The sequence below is a fragment of the Halictus rubicundus genome, chromosome 2 (genome assembly GCF_050948215.1).
Source record: "Halictus rubicundus isolate RS-2024b chromosome 2, iyHalRubi1_principal, whole genome shotgun sequence".
Classification (NCBI taxonomy): domain Eukaryota; kingdom Metazoa; phylum Arthropoda; class Insecta; order Hymenoptera; family Halictidae; genus Halictus; species Halictus rubicundus.
The window spans coordinates 19,762,937-19,781,027 of record NC_135150.1 but is presented as its reverse complement, the minus strand read 5'-3'; the positions used below and the strand labels follow the sequence as shown (position 1 = coordinate 19,781,027).

Below are 18,091 nucleotides of genomic sequence, written 5' to 3'. Positions count from 1 at the left end.
TGCCAAGGTGAAGTTTAACCATTTCTTTTATTAACCCCTTGCACTACGATTTATTTTACGGTTTCAGTGATTATAAGTTTTTTGTAATTCATGCTTTCCTAAAAAAGGAGAAGATTTATATCTATCGTATATGCCTGTATGTTCTTCGATAGCTGTAGATTAACAAGGCCAAAATAGAATTTTATTTCGGTTTATAGGAAATGAATAACATACATATTTATTAGACTCTATTAGACTATATTGTAGGGCAAGGGGTTAATAATCGTTATAAGCTAAAAATAATATTCTTACTGCTTCGCATTTGATCTACACATTTCATGCATTCACGACAAATAATAAAAATAAAATTGCAAGACTTCCAATATATTGTCCTCAACTTGTTAACATTGTTACAGAAGAAAAGAATATTCTATACGATTACTGTGTCCTGAAATTGATGCTAACGATTATTATTCTGCATAAAGATTCGCAGTCTAGTGGTGACAACGCTTGTATCCTCGTACACTATTCAGGATTAATTAATCTCACGATTAAATAGGACAGCAAAGACAAATTGTTCGATCCACGACTTAAAAGATCAAATATCAAACGATGTAAAATCAGACAGTTCGTGTTCCACGACCTGACGGATTCACAACTAAATTTTCACTTTGTTTAACTGTTGCCATTCCCTATTTTTTCCGTGGACCCTCGGTACCAGTTACTGGCCCCGTGATCTGTACTTCGAGCAATCTGGGCCGTACAGTGCGGCTCGAAAACGTTCGAAAAATAGTTCTGCGCCGGGGCGTATCGGTATTTCGGTTTCAAAGGGGTCGCCAGAATTCTAGGATTCGGGCATGTCGCCGGTAGCTTCGTTACCGGTGGCCGACGATCGGCGACACACACGCACTCACAGTGCGAGCGGCACGATGGGCAACGGCAGGGAGAGGGTTGGTTTCGAAACAAAAAGAGCTTCGGACGCGTTTTGTTCGGGCCGGCCCGACTGGATTTCCGGCAATCGGTCGATCGACCGGGCCGGCCGGCGAACACCTGCGGGATAGAAACGGTCCCGAGGTCGATACACACAAGCACGTTCGAGTTGCCTGGTCCGGCTGCCTGGTGTTGTCATAACGTCGATCGTGCGTGAAGCCGTCGCGAAATTGCCGTTCCCGGTGCGTGAAAAAAATAACTTCACACCTCGCCGGAACGCTACTTCGCAGCTTCCGTGTAGCCACCTGCGATAACTCGGCCACACCGCCGCGCCTGTTGTTCTCCAGGAGAATTATTCTCGTTTTGCTTCCCCCGTTTTCTCGTTTTTCCGCGAGATACTCGATAGACCAATTCGCAGCCCCCTCGGTTCATATTTATTTTATTCGCGGCGAGGACCGGTGTTGACGATAGGTGTTGCGAATTCTTCAACCACCTTGCAACTCGACTTTCTTTGGTTCTGCTTATTCTATTTTGATTGGAAGATAATTTTATTAATAAGGATTGTTAGTGGTCTAACCCCCTTGCACGACTATTCATTTTGTATTGAGAATGCTCATTTATTCCCAATGTAGACACGACACTGGTGATAAGGTTGTGAATTATTTCATCCCTTGCACTTCGATTTTCTTGAATAGTAATTATTAATTATTCAACTCCTTGTACTATGATTCTTTTTTATATTCAGAACGCCCGTTTTATTCCCAATGGAGACAGCTGTTGGTTCATAAGGGCTGTGAATTACTTAACCCCTTGCACATCGATTTTTTTCTAACGAAGTACCTAACCTCTCCCACTTCATCATTATTATCAAACAAGAACTTGATAACATAGACCTTAACAGAACCTCTCAGGACACAAAACCCTCGTACCCACTCTGCACGAGCACCTCGAATATCCAAGATCTCGCCTTAGCCCTTTGACATAACGTCTCAGAGACACGGGAGCGCAGTAGACACCCGAAGACGCCACGGCAGCGTCAAAGGTTCAGAACGCGAACTATCCCAAAGTAGAACGTCTCAAAATCGTCGTCAAAGACGATCTCTACGTAGACACCGTCCATAATCGTCCTTGTACCAGTTTATCGACCGGTTCAGTATATTTTCAACCCCCCCCCCCCATCCCGCCCCGGAAGAAACCCGTTCACGGTTTGAAGTCTAGTTTATGGGTTTTCATAATACGCGCAACATTTGGTAGACGCTTTCCGCGCGCGCGCGCGGCCGTATTTATGCCGGTCGAGAAGTGCACCCCGAAGGGAAACAGTTAAACGTGGAAAAAGGTTAAGGGAAAAGGAGAAGGCCGAGCGAGAGAGTGAGTTTTCCCGTTCGGCGAAACTCGTTCTTCGTAACCTGTTACGAACACGTAACTCACCGCTCGGCGCAATTTCGACCGCGATACGAGATAGCCGGGGTTCGAAGGAATTGCCGGCGCTGGCCGAGCGAGAGGAAATTCCTCTCGATTCGCGCGAAAATACCGAGCGCAGCAGGAAACCGCCTCTTCAGCGGCGCCGACACTCGAGGCCGAGGCGACAAAGAACCGCTTAAACGACGGAATACTCGAAAGCGGCCGCGTCGAGCCGCGTCGCGACGCGTCCGAGCCCAGACAAAGCCGCGAGCAAAGAAATTGTCAGCCCCGAGCATTATTTCCTTTACCTTCTTTCCCCTCACCGGAGACCATAACACTCTCAGTTCCTTCGAAACGCTATGCAAACATCAACGTTCACTCTGCCACTCAAGCCTATCCCGATTTGTAGATTGACGTAACACCCTCTACACCCTCGGTTTGGTGGAAAGTGATGTAAGTAGGGTGCCGCAAAATTTGACCTTGAATCAGAAGAGCAAAAGGTCTACCACCGTCGAAGCTCAATCGTTCTCTTAAAAAGTTATGATAAAGTTTTTTACGTTACATTTCCGATATATTTCACGCGCATAGAAATATAATTTCTCCAAACCTACAATTTGAGAGAGTGGAAGAATTTAAGAGCAGCAATGTACGTGTTCGGTTTTATAAAATTGTTAATGGAAGAATGAAATTTCTACTTGGTACCAGTTCCTTGCGAATTGGTGTGGAACATTTTTATTTTGCATGTAGATCCGCAGTCTAATTGTCAGCTTGCATCGCTTGCAGCTTGCGTTGGTTCGATATTTGGTAAATTAATTTCAGGAGCGCGTTTTATTATTCGAGTCCCGGAAGATTCAGCTTTGTCTGAAGCCGAAAGTTGAAAGCGGACTCTCCCCCCGGTGATTCGTCAAGCCGGCTGTTTGACGGTAGTCGGTTTTCGCAATTTCCACGTGCCTTCTGGTTACGCGTGCTATAAGTATTCCCACGCTATGACGGCTCAAAAGAACCCACGCCCTCCGAGCTGGCACGGGTGTTTGACCCCTCGAGGATTTCTTCCGCGGAACTTAAGCACGAAACCTCGTCACGACCGGTGACATCAGAGGAATGGAACCGCGAAAGGGAATGAGGGAATAGGAACGATAGTTTTAGTAGCAAACTCATGCTTCAACACAAATTACTCAAATCTGTTATGGAAATAACCGTAAATACCTCTTGGTTCGATGCCTACAATTTTGTTCATCACTGGAATGAGAATTCTTATACAAAATAAAAATATTCTGCATCTATCCCGAGCATTAGGAATCGCTTCAGAATTCTTTTCTTTCTTCAATAATGTTAGTATCCCATCCATTTCTGTCATAACTGCAGAAAATTCTATACAGCGATTCCTCTATACAGGGTGTTCATTTGAAAACTTTCCAGGCTAATATCTCGAAAAGTATGAAAGATTTTAAAAAGTATAAACTACGCGTCCAAGGATTTGGAGGGGGAAAGAGGGAGGCAGTATCAGTTTTTTATTTGGGTGGTGTTTTCAAGGTCATTTGAAGGTCAGCTTTGTTTTTTCAAATGGAAACCTATATTTTTTATTACGGGATCTTATTGTACGTTAAAAGACCAGCAATTTTCGTAGGATACTTTTTTTATCCGCGCACTAGAGTGTAAACATAACACAGCTCGGGTATTTCTCCTGGACGATAGACGACGTTGGCAAGACCCGTGTTGTTGACATATATCGAGAATTCACTGTATCAGACACAGAAGTGTACGAAAATGTCAGTCGTCGAAATATTGACATCGAGCTGCAACTTTACAGTTGGTTGATAGGTTGGTCTCTCGTAAGAACAGTACTTTGCGTAACGGTTCCGTGGTTCGTTACACGGTGCTTCTCGGGAGCCAGCTACCATAATTTCATTGATCTCGGCCGTCGGTGGGAGAACACGGTAAGTCAGCTCGTTCGCGGGTTAAACGACGCGGAACGCGCGTTATTGTATCAAGTTACACCTCCGCGGCAGTAAAGCGCGTGCCGTTGCGACTGCAACGGCAATTGTTAGAACATAGTGGCGGCGCATAGACTAGTTGGTAGTGGGGCACGAGCAGCATTCGTGCCGCAGTAAAAGTTTGTGGTAAATGTTATTGTATTCTAGCCAGCGAGAGAGACAGAAAAAGAGAGAGTAAGAGAGAGAGAGAGAGAGAGAAAACGGTGAGCTCTCTGGAGGAATTCTAGGCTTGTAAACGTTACCACAATCTGTTACCACGATCGAGCGCTAACCATGCCAGCGGCCAAAGTCATGGTCGCATCCAAGGACCCGCTCTTGAGGCAATAAAAGCGTGATGATGCCCGAAACTATGCTGGCAGACGAGTCGGTTCCCGAAATTCCCAGACACGTCCGGTCGGAATCGATTCCCATAACGCACCCCGTTTCTGCAAATATTAAACTGCTTTAGCAATCTTTGGGGTTAGATATTTTTGTCCAAATCATTTTCCATAAGCAACAGAGCCGTGAATTTTATTCGAATCATAGCTAGCTCCGTCAGTATAGGATCGTTGTTTCATCGTCGTTGTTGTTGGTTGGGTAGTCACAGGCTGGACAAGTTGTTTGCGGTCGATCATCGAGGATTTCGGCGAACGATCGACGGTCAGATCGCAGAAAGCGAAGAACGTTGGGTTCGGAGGGATCGGTCGATCGTTCCAGGATTTACGAGTCGCTCGAGTACACGCGTGTGTACCAAAACGGTTAGCTGACCCACCATCAGCAGTTCGGAGCTATATGAAACCCTGACGTGGCTGGCAGGGTTGTAATTGTCGCCCTTTGTCCGTCACACGAGCCCGTGGCCCGACGGTGGCGGCGAACCGCAAGCTTTCCAGCCCGTGCCGGAACCGCCGAACTATGCCGGCATTATCGCATCAGCTGCTTAATCCCTGGTTTATCGTCCGCGATTACAGGCCCATAAATCGGCCCTCTGTACCGTTTCCTTCTGCTCCTCGATTCCGCTTCTTCTATTCCGTCGCAAAAACCGCGGCTAACCCTTAACGGCGAATCATGCTCGTGAGATTTCAATAAAAAAATTCACCCATTTTTATCCTACTCTTTACAATGACAGATTATACTGCATTTCTAACGTCACGAACCCTTTGCACTCAGACGCGTTCTACTATTACATTGTTTCAACAATTTGCGAAGGTAGTAAACCAAATTTAATTAAACATTTTAACGATGAAGATGAGCATTGGAAGAAATGGCGGTAGCGAACGTGTTAAACTGAATTTGGGTAATACGTACCTACGTATGCGCTATACAGGATGTCTCATCTACTCGTAACTCGACCATCTGAAATATCTAGCTTGATTTTTATGATAGAAGAAAATGTCAGAAAACAACATTAGTTGGTTCAGAGGGGCAAATATTATGATAGGCAAAAAAATTTGTTCGAGATTATATTTTTCGAGATTTCGTATTTAATGTTTAGTAATTTATCAAGTACAAACAAATTTAATAATGTGAACGATATTTTGAATAACGTTAGAGCTTAATTCCATCTAAGAAAGAAAAGTCGTTCCCCCTCGTTGGAAAAGTTAACCTCACGAAGTTTTTCCGCGTCCGCGCTCGAGCGTGCGTCGTCGTCCGTCTGATAATCAGCGACGCAGCCGACGTCGCCGGTTAAGCACCGATCGGCCGGGATAACGACGAGGCTCGCCTCTTCAGTGAGAGAGAACGATGTGGAGGAGGAAGAAGGAAGGAAGTAAGGCGAAGAGGAAAAGCAAAGGAACGCTCGACTCCTCCGTTTAACGCTCTCGAAGGTGAAGAGACGCGAAACAGGGACAATTAGGAGAGGTGGGGGAGGGTGGGGAGAGGGTGGCGAGGTCGACGGAATGACGAAATAGCAGCTATTACGAGCGGAAGGTAAGCCCTACTTCGCTGCGTCGTTCAGTCTCGCGGATGCTAACACCCGAGAGCGATACCCTCTGTCTCTCTCTATCTCCCTCTCGCCGTGTTGTCTTTCGTAGCATTGTTTCTTGACGGAGGGTGTAACGGGGGTGGAACCGGGGGTGGATGGTATCGTGGATACAGTGCTGCTATCCTGCCATTCTTACGGAATTAATTAAAAGCGAGCCGGTCGAGTCTGTACGGTTCGCGTCGGATTACGGGGAACCGGAGATCGTTCCATCGCGAACTTCCCGCCCCCTGACTTACGATTCTTCCAACAGTTTTTTCTTCTTCTTCCTCTTACCTGTTCCTCCTACCTTCTTTCCTTCCCCTTTTCTCTCGTCTTTATAGCCCCGCGAGTCTTTTTGAAGGTTTTCAGAAAGAGCAACATTGTTCCCGGGTCCGCTACGATTTTCTTACGACCCGGTTTACGACGACCGCCTCGCGAACTTTCCCGAATGCGATTGCTTAAAGGGCCCTGATAAACGAAACAGCTTAACTCCGAGTGCATACTACGCACCCTCGCCCGGTACAGTTCAAACTACCCTCATGCTTACGCAATATTGTTACCGTTCAATTACTGCGCGGTAAAAACCGAGAGTCGAATGGTAATTACCGGTCCGTGTCTCGAACATTGTTGCGAGCACGGTGATGCACTTTTCCGAGGTAACTCGGCCCTGGTCACAGTCCTTTGATGTAATAGGGAGATATTGTAAGCAGACTGTGGAAGTTTGTGCATTTATTGCGAACGAACGGCGCTAAGTTATCTTTGTTCGTTTTGCGGCGGACTTGCTCGAACTGTTCGCGAGGAAAATAGAGTTTCATTTAATTCCTGTTGCTTCGGAACAGTAAATTTGCATAACTTCTGCTGTCTGATTGCGAGGAATCGTGTCTGGTCTATCGTGGTTGTAGAGGGTCTCTGTATTGTTGTTAGACTGCGGATCTTTGTGCGGAATCAAGGGTCTTTTGCAGCAATTGCAAGATGCAGAACTTGAAGGTATTTATTTCTATCTTCATTTTTATATGGAATCATTTGTATTTTCTCGAGATAATGTAATTGTATTCTTATTGTTCTGTATTTCTTCTTGTCATTTTTATCAGAAGTGCATAAAATCCGCAGTCCAATTGTCATAGTTTGACAAAGTGTAAAATCTGTTATGTGTGGACTGTTCTTTTTCAACAATCAAAATACTCCTCGAAATATTATACTCATTTCTACTTACAAAAAAAAAAAAACTGAAGATACTAGGGACAGAAAAAAAAATAAAAACTCTTCGTAAAGACTTCTATATTTAATATATAGAGTGATTCTGTTGTCTTCGTACAACAATTTCTGGACCCAAAAGTCCAACAATTTAAGAAATTACATTTCCATGTGCAGCAGTGGTATAACCCTAGCACAAGTCGTCCATATTACTTCGAGTGAACGTGCAAGCCCTGCATAAATTAAAACAACACTAGTAATAGTAACTCCTTCTATTGTAAAGGAAAAAAGAAATTTTAAAGGTCCGCAGTCTAATAATAAAGATCGTAAAATTAAGTAAATCCTGTACAATGGAAATATTCTGTATGAAAAAATATCTCGGTTTCGGAGAAGTAGCTTTGAGTGCAGAGTTAAATTAGTAGGATTTAATAGCATGCAATTCGTAGCAATAATGCCACTCAATCTTCCCACTGCAGCCTAATTTGTGTGTAACGTCTGCAACAATTTATTTCGCCAATTTTAGTTAGAAATAATCTGTATGCTTTCGAGTCCATTTCCAAAATGGTTTAATAGGGTGGAGAGCGAGCGTTTTCCCAAGTTTGACAAAGATGAAAGAAATAAGGGTGCAACGAGGGGCGAGACGATTCACGGCCGGAAGTTCTCGCGCAGCGTTAAGGGAAGAAATCGCGCGTGGGAGAAGAATATTCGCGGACGGGTCCGGGACACCGCGATAACCGGCGAGCGCTCGCGTAAAACATTCTGCGAGCCCCGGTAACGAATAAACTCTCTGCGGGGGTGGTTGCGCTCGCATTGTCTTCGGGGAGAAGAAGACGCACCCCGGTGGAAACTCCGTGACTGTCTCACGATTCCGCGACGACGTCTCGCGACGACAACCTGGATAAACAACCACCGGTCTCGGTGGTGTGGAACGGCGCGCTTCGTCTAAGTATACGTCGACTATACTACTTGCAGCACACTCGTAGCACACGATGCATACGATGCACACGCCGCACGACGGCCCGGGCCGTTTGTTCGGAAAGAGATCCCAATGTTCCTTCACCGCTGCCTCCGAGGGACGAACTTCTTTCTTTTCGGCGAAAAATGTCGTCTGCATTTTTTAAAAAATGCGAAAAATTTAACTGAACGATTTGAAAGTCTGTGTAGGTGTCTATTATACTTTTATAGAGTTGGAGACGTTTTTCATTTCGCTATATAGGTTGGCTACAAAGTATCTACATTTGTCTTTTTACTTTATGGTATTATTTGCAGGAAGAAATGTTGAAGTGGAATAGAGACACTGCAGGGTGGCAGAACGATTCTGAATAGAATATACAGCGCTACATTGTACATAAGCTTCTTAACTGTGTATGACGAGCACACTCGTTATGGAATAAAATTAGTTATTTCCTATTTACAACTATTCTCAGAGGATATATTTTGACCACTTTCGATTCAATGAAGTAGAACTTAACCTCCGTACAATTCTGACACCTAAATATGGACCCAAACTGTCTGCTCAGTGATATTTTTAATCTCTGACACTGAATTGTTAAACAACTAATATATTCACATTCAGTGAGTACAAAGTTAAAAGAAAAATACATTTGTCTCTCCTTTAGCACGAGTTCGAAATAGTACGAGTACAGCGGGGCTAATTTGGGAAATCTCTATTTTCGTGTTCAGTTATATTAACAGGGATACCTCCATTATAATTATCATTTCTTATAAATCTTTCATACAAGCTTTTCTGGGGCCATCGCATTAATGGAGGAATACATGAATTAATCTAATCTGCAATCTCGCAGTCCAAAATCCACTGTCTACCTATGGGTCCTCCAAATTCGATGCCAGGGTGTATTTCGACCCTGCGTTAAGCAATCATCATACTCAATGTGGAGTAACGAAATTAACTGTTCGTCTTTTAATGTCTCATCGACATTAAACATTTTTTACGCATGTTTTGATGTTTATAATGTTATTAAAAAATGCCGTCATATTTGGAAGAGTCTATAGAATTTTTCTACGTAAGGATCACTCCTCCAGCTTTTTTCCCTTAAGCAGAAAAAATTCTGAAAGGTGAATTTTCGACTTTTTTCGAATTCAAATTTCTCAAAAACTGAGGCTGATGGCAACAAACGGGTTCGTGTTCTGAACAGGTAAGTGTACGAGCACGTATATAAGTGTTCTCTGTGACAAGAAAAATGTGCAATTTTGTTGACCATTGTTATTAAACATAAAAGACTCAGATAAAAAACTTGAAAAATCATCATTTTTTAAGAAATCTTCACTCATTGCCTAGAAAACTGGTCGGTCTAACGTCTAAAAAATATACAAATCGTTAGGACCAATTTTATATTTAAGAGTGTCCACTTAATATCGTCCCCGACTGTATGTGTCTGTAAAAAGGAGCACACAATGTATAAAATCCAAAAGTAGTCTCCGAAAGGCGCGAACAAAGACAAAACCGTTCGCAATTATAGCGGCCCAATGAAGCCGTGGAACTCTCGCCTCGCAATAATTAGCCTGTTGTCTGAGCCGTCTCCTGCGCGTCGAAACTCGCGTGAGCAGAGTTGCCGTGCGATCCCTCTGCAACAGTTTACACCGGTAAACTAGCGATTCAATCAACGGTCACGGTCGTGATGCTACGCTCTGTCGGCTCTTTCTCCCTCCCCCTCTCTCTCTCTCTCTCTCTCTCTCTCTCTCTCTCTTTCTCTCGCACGGTGCCATGAATTTCCAGATTATATAACGGTGGAGTGTTCGAACGGTTAAGTAAGATCTCAGAGTGTCCGGTAGCCATTGCGATGAAACGAAACGGAACGGACGCCGGATCGCTGTTGGCCGCTCGGCGATATCGTCCGTGCGGGTCCTCTGCGAAGAGAGGATTATGGAAAACGGATGGGGGACAACCGGCGGACGATAAATCAATGGTACGCGACGTGGAAAAGCATGTTACCGGAAATTGGAGTTCCGTATTCGTAAACGGTCTCGCGGAACGACGAGTCTCTCTCTCTCTCCCTCTCTCGCTCTCTCACTCTCCCTCGATGTTCTCCTCGTGTCCCGGACAGTCGTCGCCGCGAATGGCCCTCCATAAACTTCGCTCACCAGGTTTCCCACCGTTTGCTCCTGTTTGGTCCCCCGGTTCTCTCTCTCTCTCTCTCTCTCTCTCTCTCTCTCTCTCTCTCTCGCAGCTCCGAAATATTCTCGATACCGCGGCCGAACTTCGCATACTTAGATAAATTAAACACAGGGTTGTTTAGCGGTCGACCTTCGCCCCGGACCACCGACCTCTCTCCGAAACAGAGGAATAATGTTATGCGACCAGGTACACCGAGAGAGTGTGCTCTGTGACGACAACGTGCAGGCAGCCGAGGTTAGGTGAGCTTGTCTCCCACCCCCTCTCTCTCTCTCTCTCTCTCTCTCTCTCTCACGTCGTGAGGACGTTCACGGTAACGTGCCACAGAAACTCCGTACGTCTCGCACCACGAGAGAGAACCACGCATCCCAACGCGACCCTTCGTTTCCACGAGCCCTTCGCGGCCCTACACCCGCCGACTACCTTCTCTCGCGCAGCCTGGCGATACAAACTTCCGTCAAACTTGAACAACCGCGAGTCCCGTGTGTAATAATCGACGGCCCACCACGGCTTACGTCATTGACGACGCCACGTTGCGTTTCTCATGGGACTTGGATTTTACGAAATTAGAAACACGGATTTTTTAATTTTAAAATCGGTGGAATGATAGACTAGATTCATACGAAATGATTGAATAAGTTTGTTTATGCAAAATAACAATTTGCTGTATTCATTGCGAGAAGTGAGAACCAAACAGAAGCTTATTTTTTTGTTTAATCTATTTGAACGAACTAAAAATAATATATTCTGTCAAATCTTTTCAATGAAATCTGCAGTCTTGTTACAGCAGAAATAGCGGAACATTTAAATAAATTTAATCTTGCTATTCTTACGAAGCAACACATGTGAGATCCTTTTTGTGCTCAGTAGGTTTTGTTAAAATAGAATACTCCTTTAGAATGGAATAAGATCGTAATGTTATAATGTACTAGAACAGGATAAGGTTCTAATATTATTAGAAATTTATAGATCAGAACAGAACTTTTCGCAAGTGCAGCCACCTTTATGGTTGTCCGACACTAAACTGTTTAATGGGTGGTGCAGTCACAGTGATAAACTTTATATTTCGGTTCTAGTATCATCAACGAAATTAATTTTATGAGGTATTTTAAGATTACCATTCGGTATTCGTAGTATTAATTTTTAGAAGTCATTAACAGTGGAATGTCTTTGTATCTGTGTGAATTTCTATTTTCACCGACCGGTTTCGAGTGGAGATAAGTTTTGCTCTAAATTCCATCGAGCTTCCAATGTTACCGAAGCACAGTGGGGTATTTGGCCTGAGAAAACGAACAAAACTATTGTAGCGTTGTTGATGGACTTAAGGTCATAACATAGTACGTCGTAGTCGAATTTGTCTTACCGTCAGCTATACCATTATAAAATCAAAAATGTATTTTAATATTTAAAAAATCAAAATGATTTTTATTTTTTGCCGAAAAACTCTTTTTTCCGAAATTTTTAGATGTTTCAATACTGTTCAACTTATGTTTAAAACATTTTTCCCTCAGAATATCGGAGAAACTTCCACCGAAAAGCTGGAAAAAGATATTTTTGCTTGTAAATTACGTTCAAATAATGTAATTTATAATATTAATACAAAATACGTAGATCACGAAACTTTTTCATGAGTACTTCCCTCCGAGAATGATCAAACCTCAAGTATCAATGATCGTGGACAAACCTAAGTTATTCCTCAGACATTTAACTACATCGGAGAATAAAAATTTTACGGGTTACTCAAAATTTTGAAATTTTTTCGACTTTTGTCCGGTTTTTTGGACCAAATAGCTCACTGTGCGGTGTATAGATCCCCGGCAGTCCAATTATTAATTTCACAAGCCTCTGGATTAAACAGCGAGCCGAGTCTGTTTCAATTAACACATCGGCGGGAACGAAGAGGTAATTTTTAAAACTGTTACGCTAACTCCTGCGGCGAACTCGGTGTACTCGACACAGTTGAGGAAAATTCAGTATACTACGCGAACTCTATCTCCGTACTTTACACAGTGACCTCCGACTTTCGGCCACCTCGCTCAGCTTTTACTCGTGCCATTCTCTCAGCAGTCAGACAATTTTTCACTCTTTTCCACCTTCCTCGGTGTAACACTTCATATGCAATTCTGGGGAACGTTGTCGCTCGAGAGTACACATCCTCGTTTGGCTCCTAACGCGGTTCCTACTTCGTATCTGTGTCTTCTGAATTTCGAACAGTGTGTGTTCGAAAGTTCTTCGATTATTTATACATATCGATAGAGTCTTACATTTTACAACTGTTGATCTGTAAAATTGTATGTGGGCAAGTAGTCTGTGAAATGAATATATACAGTGACACGAAATGTTTCTTTGTATATTTTCCCAGGAATAATTAATAAAATTGCATCGGAGTTCCATGTGTTTATTAATTCCGTCCATTTGAAGTGATTAAAGCAATCTGTAATACGAAGGATTATGAGAAATTTGTTTTCACGTAATCATCTTTCAGGCAGGTTATGAGTTCTTTTAATTAAAAGAGATGGAATTCATCACATACGATAAACCAATTGGAAAATTAATAGGACATTTCCATTTGTACATGTTCTCTATTCTAATTTCCATTATGGTTTTTTTCAATTTTAGAATTGGAAATTTTGCACCCAAAATGGGGAAATAAATGCGACAGCATTCTATGAATAAATTTCTGTGTCTGTCCATGGATTGCCTATTCTACTTGTCCTCTTTAAATCAGGATTTTAACACTGTCGTTATCAAGCACTAAAACCGACTGGCAGGTACATACGTCTTTACTTCTAAAAATTACAAGATTGAATTTATATTAGGATGAAGAAGAACATATTATTTCAATGTTCATATTGTATACATTAGCTTTAACAGGTTGATAAAAATCAATACAGGCTTCACTAGAATAACGAAAGCCGTTCAATAATTTCCTACGCAAGTTAATTCTGATGGAAATTAATTTTAATTATAGAAGAGTAATATTTCCTAACAAATTCTTATTATAATAATATACGGAAGTATTCCTGTAATTTTGATAATTGTAGAATAAAAAATATGAAATCACTTGCTCAACAGCAGTATAAAATGAGCCATCTCTCAGCAGTATTAACGTTCAAATAGACTGTATCAGATAGTAATCAGTGTAACATAATAGCTAGACAGCGGATCTTTATGCAAAATAAAAATTTTCCACCGGAATTGCAACAAATTGGAGTGAAATAGAAATTTATTTTCTTTCTCAATACGTTAAATAGGTTGGAAATAATATAACAGTATTTTTAAATTCTACTAACGTTTTCACTGTTTTCAATTACACGTGCCAATTTTTCTCGTAAAAACACATAAAATCCGCTGTCTAATAATAGCAGTAAAAATGTAATCCCTTCTCGAAAAACAGCATTAATATTTCTTGTTAATTCAACGCACAATCGGCTTCCTTTGCAACGAGTCTCGATTAAATTCTCCCAATTATTCTTCTGTCTACTAACAAAGGCCAGAGGAAACGGACATAACTGCAGGCTAAAAGGTTCTCCGGTGAACAGTGGCGGCCAGTCGCCAGGTGTAGCTCTAATTAACAATAAGTGTTTGATCCACTTACACAGGTTAAGTACGCTACTCTCGCCGCAAACGTTACACGTCTACAATGCGGGCCAGTTAAACGCATAACGCGATGAAAGAGTCATCCAGTGCCCACTCTTTTATCCTCTCCCTATGCGCGTAGCGGTAACACGCTTGCTGCGATGCCGAGTCGCAACTAGAGAGTGCAACCGAGAGAAAGAGAGAACGGTGTAGAGAGCTCTGGCTAGAGAGAGAGACAGAGAGAGAGAGAGAGAGAGAGAGAGAGAGAGAGAGGGAGAAATATAGAGAGATAGAGCGAAAGCACGCAGATCCGAGCAACAGCCTGGAATTGTTACTTAATCGCGAGCTCGTTCTGTGAAGTGGTACTCCGTCGAATTTCAATCGCGCTCGTCGGCCAATTCGCAGCGTAATGCGATGCAGGCGCGGAAACCGCGCGCGATTCAGCCCCATTCCGAGGAACGCGAGCGTGCACCGTGCCTTCGTCTGTTTCGGGGGACGTGTTGCGAAATTTCGTGCGTCCTGGCCAACTTGCGCTGTTACAGTGCCAGTTGCCAACCGATGAATGCCTGCACTGTTTATCGCGCGCGCGGAATCTTCGTCGACAGTCGACTCGCGAAAACGCTCGATGCTCTTCGGTCCAGTGAAAGAACAATTAAAAATACAAAAATCCGAAAACGGTTTTAAATGGGACCACCGACAAAACATCCTCTACAAGATGCAAGATGCCAATAATTTGCATTTGCTACTAAATGTGAAAGAGTAGTATGGATGAATCCTTTAATGAATTTGATAGACCAAGACATTGATATTCTCAAATTGTTTCCATAACTGTTTTAAATTGCGCCTACTCATCTTTGTCATAAATGGATAAATATCCGCAATTTAATCATATTTCTTATATCTTTATTTATCAGGGCCCTCTGGTGCTTTCTTTTCCCAGTTCATTTACTTCTTGTCCCAGCCTAGCTTATCGCTACAAGTAGTATAGGTCAATGATTAGCTCGACACATAACACAATCTTTCTCAAATGCGCTACCACCCGGTGCACAAACATTCAAAAACTATTTCTGATTGTTAAATGTGTCGACTGCGGATGGGTATGAAATAGTTAAAAAATTATTTGACTAATTAAAATAAAAATTGTTTGAATTTATTAGATAGATATTCAGTTCTTTTCTTAATAATTTTATGCGGTTAGAAGTAATGTAAAAGGGTTTTTAAATTCCTTAATGTCTTTACTATTTTGCACATAAAGTACCCTTTTTTTTATAAATGCATCAAATCTGCAGTCTATTAATGACATGCCACAGCAACAACACAGGATCGCACCAAAAAGACGTCAATTACTATCAGACTATTAGTAATACAAATCAAAGATTGCCTCTCCACAACATTTGCAGAATCCACTTCCCGACATACAAACATCTAACACCTCCAATTTCTCATTGTTTAATGACATTTGTGGCAGAACAACGTCAACTGCTATCGGACCGTCACTATCAGTAGTACAAATCAAAGTTTGCCTCTGCACAACATTTACAAAATCCACTTTCCGACATACAAACACCCAGCAACTTCAATTTCTGATTGTTTAATGACATTTAAGGCACAGTGACAACGCGGAATTGCACCAAAACAACGTCAATTACTATCATACCTCTCCGATCAGTAGTACGAATCAAAGATTTCTTCTCCATTTACAAAATCCGCTTCCCGGTACACAAACATTTTACGAGCGCGTAACATTTAAACAATACGGTAATCGAATCGCACCAAAAACACACCGTCCACTATTCCGAAACAAGCACGGGCAGTAGTACAAGTCAAAGATCGCCCCTCCACTCGATACCATTCACAGACTTCGTTTGCATACGGCATAGACACCCGAAGGCCGTACTTTCTGTTAATTTCCGCGCGTTTGAGCGAGAGAGCCGGGGGTATCGATGCTCGGAGCAACATCATTGAACCGCAACAATTCACAATGGTAATTAATATTAGGCCATGTTTCCGCGGCGGTATTATCCAAAGATTGGCCCGAGGCTCGAGTAAAACAAATCGATCGAACCCTCGGCGGGGGCTGTATCGTTCTATAGCGAGAGTAACAAGTATCGAAAAAAGAGAAAGCAAGAGGAAGAGAGAATGGAAGAAAGAAAGAAGGGGAAGAAGAGAGGCAGCGTTCGTTCCGTAGAAAACACGGTCAAAGACAAAGGTAGGAGAGCGAGAACGGTAGCGGATAGAATAAGAAACGGAAGGAAAATCGTGCCGCGGACCGGGTTTCAAAGAAGACGGGGAACAATGGGGCCGGCTGCCGTGCCGCACGAATTCTTTCGCGAATTCATTCAACGATGTAACGGGCGCGATGAGAAACGACATTTTGCCGATGAATAAGCGAGAGACAGAGAGAGAGAGAACACTCTCCGGCGCGGAAGCGAACAGGGAGAGGGATGGCACGCGATTGTACGCTTAAGGACAGCACGGACTCCGTCGTCCCTGTTTCGTCTGCCAGTTTTTCCGGAAACGAGCCGCCCACCGTTCTTCCCCCTCGCTCTTCCCACACCGACGCGTCCCAGTTTTTCCACTCGGTTTTCGGTCTATCGGTCCACCCGCGCGCCACAAACTCCGCGTTTTCCTTTCACCCGCGCGACCCTCTCCGCCTGCGTACGCTCGTTTCCGCGTCGACAGCCCGCTTGCGGCCTGCAGTTCCGGCCCGTGGCAACCTCGACAACGTATTGTTAACCCGTTTGAATCATTAGAGTACGCTGCGAGTCGCTCTTAAATCGTGTTGCGTCGCTGCGAGCCGCAGACGATTCAAGATGGCGGAAAACGCGATTTTTTTTAAATTCTTGGTCCTCGACTGTTATTGATCTCAAACATAACTTGTAGATGACGTTATTTTCGGTCCGAAGCGTCCGTCCGTCGAAACTAGTGCGCAGATAAAAAAAGTATCCTACGAAAATTGCTGGTCTTTTTATGTGCAATAAGATCCCATAATAAAAAATATAGGTTTCCATCTGAAAAAACAAAGTTGACCTTCAAGTGACCTTGAAAACGGCACCCAAATAAAAGAACTGATACTGCCCCCCTCTTTCCCCATCGAAATCCCTGGACACGTGTTTTACACTTTTTTAATATTTTTCATACTTTTCAAGATATTTGGCTGGAAAGTTTTCAAATGAACACCCTGTATAGAGAACTCACTGTACACTGCGAGATTGTGGACGTCGCGTATATGTGACGATGATAGTGAAATAAAATATCTGAAATGGAGTTTAGGTAGCAGTTTGGACCTTGAAGGGCCAGCATTCTGGTTCTCGCAGTATCCTCGCGTGGAACTTTCCGTTTTCTCGACGCTTTGAATTCTGGGGAATATTTTTCGCCAGACCGATCCGCGCCGGCTGCCAATTAGCCGACCTTTGTTTTTCAATTAATCATCCCGACTTGTCGGGTGCATCGGAGCCGCGTCCGACGTTTCGGAAGTCTGATCATCCTGATCGAGTGGATCCAATCGCGTTCCCATGTACAGCGGACCGCGAGCATTGAATCAACAGCTCGTTTGCTTTATTGAATTCTGACAATATTGCGCCGGGATATAGTGATGGATCGTTGAATCGGCCACGGCCTACCGGCCCAAATGGCTGAACAGAGAGAGAGAGAGAGAGAGAGAGAGAGAGAGAGAGAGAGAGTAGGAGAAGGAGAAGGAGGGAGAAATAGGAAGAGGTGGGGCGTTGCTAATGGCTACTCGGAAATTAATAGGGAACGCATTAGATTGTGTAACTGGCCCGCGGTATAGATGTCGGCCGGAAGTGATTAAAATTGATCCGGCAATGAATCCGTGAACGGCACCTACGGCGCGAAACGGCTTTAATCGCGTTCCGCACGGCTCGCGGCTCATCGCTTTACCGGTAGAAAACCTTTCATCGTCATCGGGCCGCGTCCACCTGG

The 18,091-nt window shown here is 43.4% G+C and overlaps 1 protein-coding gene across 1 annotated transcript in view; it reads left to right on the top strand.

Moving 5' to 3' along the window:
- The window catches only part of Vn (membrane-bound neuregulin protein vein), a 403,465-nt gene that overhangs the window by 310,685 nt on the left and 74,689 nt on the right, over positions 1-18,091 (top strand). The gene's annotated exons all lie outside the window — the stretch shown is intronic.